This window comes from Rhipicephalus microplus, chromosome 8, assembly GCF_043290135.1.
Source record: "Rhipicephalus microplus isolate Deutch F79 chromosome 8, USDA_Rmic, whole genome shotgun sequence".
In the NCBI taxonomy this organism is placed as follows: domain Eukaryota; kingdom Metazoa; phylum Arthropoda; class Arachnida; order Ixodida; family Ixodidae; genus Rhipicephalus; species Rhipicephalus microplus.
Genome location: NC_134707.1, coordinates 123138856 through 123144855, shown reverse-complemented (window position 1 = coordinate 123144855; position 6000 = coordinate 123138856).

Here is a 6000-nt window from a genome sequence, read left to right as displayed (position 1 = left end):
GGTGCCTATACATGTCAATCAGCAAGGTGTATCAGCCGGGGGGGCAAGGGGAGCGTATTTTCTTTACCAAGAAGTAGTAGAAGAGCTGAGCCCCCCCCCCCCCCCCCACACACACACTTCTGACAGTGGCCACTGTTGGCTGCACGATGAGGAAATCACAACTAAGGCGATGTTTTCTTTGACCACAGTAATCACCCAGTTAAAACGTTACGGTGGAATCAGTATATTACGAGAAAATGTGTTGCATATCGTGAATTATTTCCAACAATTCTTTAATTATAATTTAATTTATAATTCTGCTGTGAAGATTTCTCTAGTAGACTCTTTGCGGTGCGGACCACTATACAACGCTTTTGCGCCTTGTATACTGTAGCATTGCAGAGCAGGCTAGCCCTGAACAGGGTTCTATAAGATTACATCACTGGCTCATGCTTTTATTCTGCTGTGCCTGGCTGGCTGATACCGCTACAGTTGGGAATGAGCAAAGTTTTTATGGACTAATAAAATCAATTGTTGCTTCACGAAAATAATTTTCTTCCATAGAACAGGAATAGCATCACCGCAGCTCTGTAGAAGCTGCTGTGTGCCTATGAGTGTGATGAATTCTTTACAATGTTTGGGTTTGCCATACTGAAAGAGGAAAAAAAAAAAGGTTTGCGCTTCAGTCCCTGATCAACCAAATCAGTGATCGTTTTTTTTTTTTTTTTTTTTTTTGCTTATGGAACACTTTCGAACAGTGGCAGCAGGTTTCAAAGTGGCGACGAATAAAGCAGCGGAATCGAGCAGTGGGAAGCTCAGCTTATAATCCTTTCCTGAAACTTGATCCCACAAACCAGGGAGATAGTTGAAGTTCGTGGTTTTCTGCACTAAGTAGACTTAAAGAAGCGCACTCGTGCAGCGCTGCTTATTTTACTTTCTTTCTCGGCGAGGATGAACTCATTGTATTTATGCAGGGAGTTATGAGGTGATCCACGAAGAATCGCCGCCTTATCCACAAAGTGATGTGATGTAAGAAGCGCTTGCTCAGAGATGATCGCGCAACCCATGAATCCTCCGTGTAGATCTCCCACCATCATATATAGACGGGACGACGTTAGTATAGTGTATGTCCCAGCACTCTCCGTTTCCATGTTTCTGCACATACCCCATACTTTGTAGCAGAAAACTGTCTTGTTCGCAATTTTTTCATACAGTCATAACCGTATCGCACAAGTGCCCATGTTTATTGATAGTGACCCGATATATGCCATACCTATGACGATAATAGTTGGGCATGTGTTGGGGGCCCCCACCATATTTATCTATTAAAAAGTGCGTTTTTGTGTGTACCTTGTATTTCCTGACGAAGGCAAGCTCTCCTGTGGAAAATTCGGAAGAAATAAACATTTTCGCACGTTCGTCCGTCGTTTCTCACCGCATATATATATATATATATATATATATATATATATATATATATATATATATATATATATATATATATATATATATATATATATATAGTGGGAGTAATAATTCAATGGGCAAGTTAGTCTTCGTGAAGGTATGGGATATGGCACAACGGGAGCGTTGTCAACAAGGATAACTATGTTTATTTCCCAACAGTTTCGGGAAGGGTCCTCCCTTCATTAGGGGATGAGTTATACTGACATGAACTTACAAACTTCGTTGCTGCCGCGTCCCTCTCGCCTTGAAAGATGTTTGCGAGAGTGCGAGGGAACTAAAAAAAGGAAAGAGAAAAAAAAAACAAAAAGGGGAAAGAAAAAAAGACAGAAAAAAAGAAAAACAAAGGAAGTAAAAAAGAGGAAGAACCACTGTCAACACCGAGAACGAAAGCAACTGTCCGTGTACGTCCACATACGGTTCTTATCACGTGCTGTTCAGTCCTCGACGGTACGGCCGGGGACCAGCCTTCTTCAGGAAGGCCGGTCCCCGGCCGAATTAGATAAGCTCCCCCCCCCCCCCCCCCTATCAAGGAGTTGGTACACCACTGTCTATAGGTTATATAAGTAAGAAGTAGATACAACCTATAAGAACCTTATTGGTCGTATTGGTAACAGATAAGTGTGGTCCATTGGGGTCTCACTGGTGCCAATGGAATTCAAATAAGACCAATAAAGCTCTGACACAGCTCTTGTAGAACCAGTAAGATTTCTCTTTTGGCATAATTGCTAGGATGGCATTTACATTTGGAACTTACTACCTCTGTTCATTAAAAGCTGCCGCTATATAACAAGACTTGGAGTTCAACTAAAGAAACACCCATTTTAACATTTTTCCTAACATTTCAAGGTTCCACCTTCACATTCATTTTTTTCTTTCTTGAACAGTTTCAAAGCAACTGCATTTTATTTTTTCTCTCTTGTGCTTCGTACTAGATTGCTTTGTGCCTTGTCTACATGAAAATCATGTCAATTATCTTTTTTTGCTTTCCAAGCTAATGCTCTGTTTCTTGTTTTTATATAAAGCTTCCAGAATCTTTGTTTTATTTCCATTCAGTGTTTCCAATATACTTTTGCTTGTTTACTAATTCCCTGCCTTGTATTCATCAATGCAGTATTGATAGGAGGTGCCCCTGACAGTGTTAACTTCGAGACTTCCTCCTGTAATACTTATTGCCTGTTCATCTTGGTTGAACAGCGCACGCGGGACGAAGACGAAAAAGAAGAACACAGACAAGTGCTGTGTTACAATAAGTTTCGATTTCACCGAGCATGAGGTTGTGCACCATGTCGTCTTTTCGTATATTTGACCACTGTAAAAGCTGCGCAAAACAGGCAAAGCAAATGAAGAAACAGATGAAACAAGCGCTCATCCTGCCGTTTCTCAGTCTCGTCTATTTCGTGTCATTTTTATTTATTACAATTTGTGACCAATGAAACGCATTTCTAATATTTTCTGACATCGCGGGTCAGCACATTTGAACCACCACCCCTTTGCTCCACGCAAACAGCGAACTATTTAGATATCCTTTAAAGTTAAAGATGCGCGCATTACTGGGGTACTTTAGCTGTTCCAGCGCCGCACGGACTTCTTTAGTAACTACGTGCGAGATGGCGTGACGGGTCAAAAATGCATAAGGTCCCTAGAGCGCGACCTCGCAGTGAAAGCGAACTTACAAACGGACCATAAGGATTCGGCTGTTTCCCCGTGTTTGAGCTGCGAGTTGTTATGCCAGCGAGTCCTCGTCAAACGTCCGTGCCTCGGAAAAAGGCAATCTGGGTCAAGGCCAGCCCGCAGTCTGCCTGGCGCGATCACCTCGACGGCGTGAACACGCGCGGCGCCCCTCTGGCCCATGTGCAGTGAGTCAGCGGCGCACGTGACAGCGAGCCGGCGGCCGCGTGTCGGGTGGTCTGACGCATGGCGCGGCGACCCCCATTGGCGGAATCTGCCCTGACGACCAGCGGCGCTTCTGATTGGACACTTTGGTTGGACTCGGTGTAAATAAAAGAAGCCCTGCGGCGTGTCGCGATCGGCGTTCCTATGAGCGAGGAGACCCCATGTCGGAGGGCCGACATGTATGCGAGTCAGCGGTCTTAGGCGAAAGACTGACCTATGTGTTAGAGAGAAGAGCTCGGCTCTTCGAGTCTCTGTCGGCCCCAGTGCCGAAATTGTAACGCCTCTGTAAATATGCTGTACATAAACCTTGTTTAACTCACCGTCGTCTCGTCCGCTCGTCTTATCAGCTCTGCGCAGAAGCAGTCGCGAGCTGATAAACATACGCTACCAAACGGCTGGTGACCTTCCCGGCGGAGTTGAAAGCAGTGGCGCCTTCGAGGCCGTGTTGGCGTCCCCGTCTTTCGCAACAGTGGTGGCTTCGGCGGGATCGGTCCGTCGTTCGCAACAGTGGAGGTCAGCGGTGAGATTTCGGAGGTGGCTTCGCAACAGTGGAGGTCAGCGGTGAGATTTCGGAGGTGGCTACTCAACAGTGGTTGGCAGCTGCGGGATCGGCCGGCGTCAGCGACATCGATGCGGTGAGTGCCTGATGTTTTCCCCTCAGTTCACCAGACTACTCTAGCTCAGGTTGTAGTAGTTTAGAGAAGGGCTGTGTGAAGCACTCGAGTGAGCTTTGATCGTTTCAAGCCAAGTTGAAGTGCTTTGAAACCAAAGTTAATGCGGAGGGGGTAAACACGGGAGAGTGAAAAGTTGCTTGCGCGTCTTGCTAGTTGACTTATAGTGGGTACGGCAAGTAAATTGTTAACAGGGGCAAACAGCAAGAGGCTAGTGTGAACGATGGAGAACCTTAAAGTGAAGGAACTCATCGAAATTTGTGAGGAACTCAGCATTACTTTGGGCCGTGCGAAACGAAAGCAAGCGATCCTTGAGATCATGAAGGATGAGGGAGTGTCGGCTGAGGAAGTCGATGAGGCCTGGGTGGATATTAAAGCACGCCGCGAAGAGGCTGAAAGGCGCGAACGTCGCGAGCGCGAGGAGGCCGAGAGACAAGAGCGCCTAGAGTTGAAACGACTAGAATTGGCAATCCTACAGTGTTCGCAGGCGCCTAGCGTAGCTTCTCCGACGATTCAGGTCAGCGGTTTCAGAATTCGGGACCAACTGCCACCGTTCGTAGTAGGCGAGGACATGGCGAAGTATCTCGTCAAGTTTGAACACGTCTGTGAGCGAAATGCTTTGGAGCAGTCTCTTTGGGCGCGGAACCTGCTAGCTCTTCTTCCCGGCGAAGTGTCCGACGCGATAACTTGCTTGTCGAGGGAAGCGTTTGAGAGCTATGACGAGGTTAAGGAAGTGCTCTTGAGACGTTATAAGTTGTCACCCGAGGCTTTCAGGCAAAGGTTCCGGTATGCTGAAAAGGGGAATGAGACACACGTTGACTTCGCGTTTCGTCTTAAAGCCGATTTGATTGAATGGCTCAAGGGCGAAGGTGTTTATGACGACCGCGATAAAGTGGTGGAATGCGTTGCATTGGAGCAATTCTACCGCTGCATCGAGGAGGATGTCAAACTTTGGCTGCAGGACAGACTTGGAGACGTACAGTTAAACAAGGCAGCTGAGTTAGCTGAGGAGTATTATACTCGCCGAAAGTTGCATAGCAGGGCAGCGCGCGTTGAAAAGGATGAAAAGAGGGCTTTTCAAGGAAACCTGATCAACGGAAACCCGTTCCGCACCGTAATTTCAAAAAGGACCCGTCTCTTACGAAGGACAGTGTAGGGGAAGGGCAAACAGAAGCGGAGAGATCGAGTGAGGTTTCTACCACACAGGCATTTGAATCGGAAAACAAACGGAAGCCGCTAATCTGCTACAACTGTAAAAAGGAAGGGCACATCGCGAGAAACTGTCAGGAAAAATTTGCCTTCGCAACGATCCGAGAATCATAAAAAAACATTCGGTTGTTGGAGCCGTATCTCCAAGAAATTAGGGTCAATGAGAAAACGTGCCGAGCACTTAGAGACTCAGCGGCAACCATGGACGTTGTCCATCCTTCATTGGTGTCTCCGGATGACTTCACAGGAGAATGCGCGTGGATTAGGCAAGTCGCCGAGGTGCAGAGTGTTCGCTTACCAATCGCCACGGTTGTCATTGAAGGCCCGTTCGGTAAGCTTCGCACCGAAGCAGCTGTGTCTGCCGCGCTAAATGATCGTTTTCCTTATCTATTCTCCAACAACTCAGAGCAGCTTCTCAAAGAGCAGGGCAAATCGTTCTTCCCCAACTTAGCGTGCATGGCTCTCACGCGATCGCAAGCGCGAAAGCTTTCGCGGAAGCTTGACTTGGTTCCATGCGGTGAACTCTCAAGTGACCTTGTCGGCGGGTCGACGGAACCTCAGAGAGGAAATTTTCCGCGTGAGTCATGTGAGCAGTCACGCGAGCGGCCCGTCGCGGAAGCGGCCGGCGCGGTATGCGCTGGGGGAGACGACGTGGCGCCATTGAGTCCGAGCGAGAGGGTTGCAACGCTCTCGCCTGTAGCGGAAAGTTGGAGCGAGCTGCCGAGAGTTGATCGAGAGATGCTCATTCGAGAGCAGCGTGAGGATCTCTCGATTGAAGCGC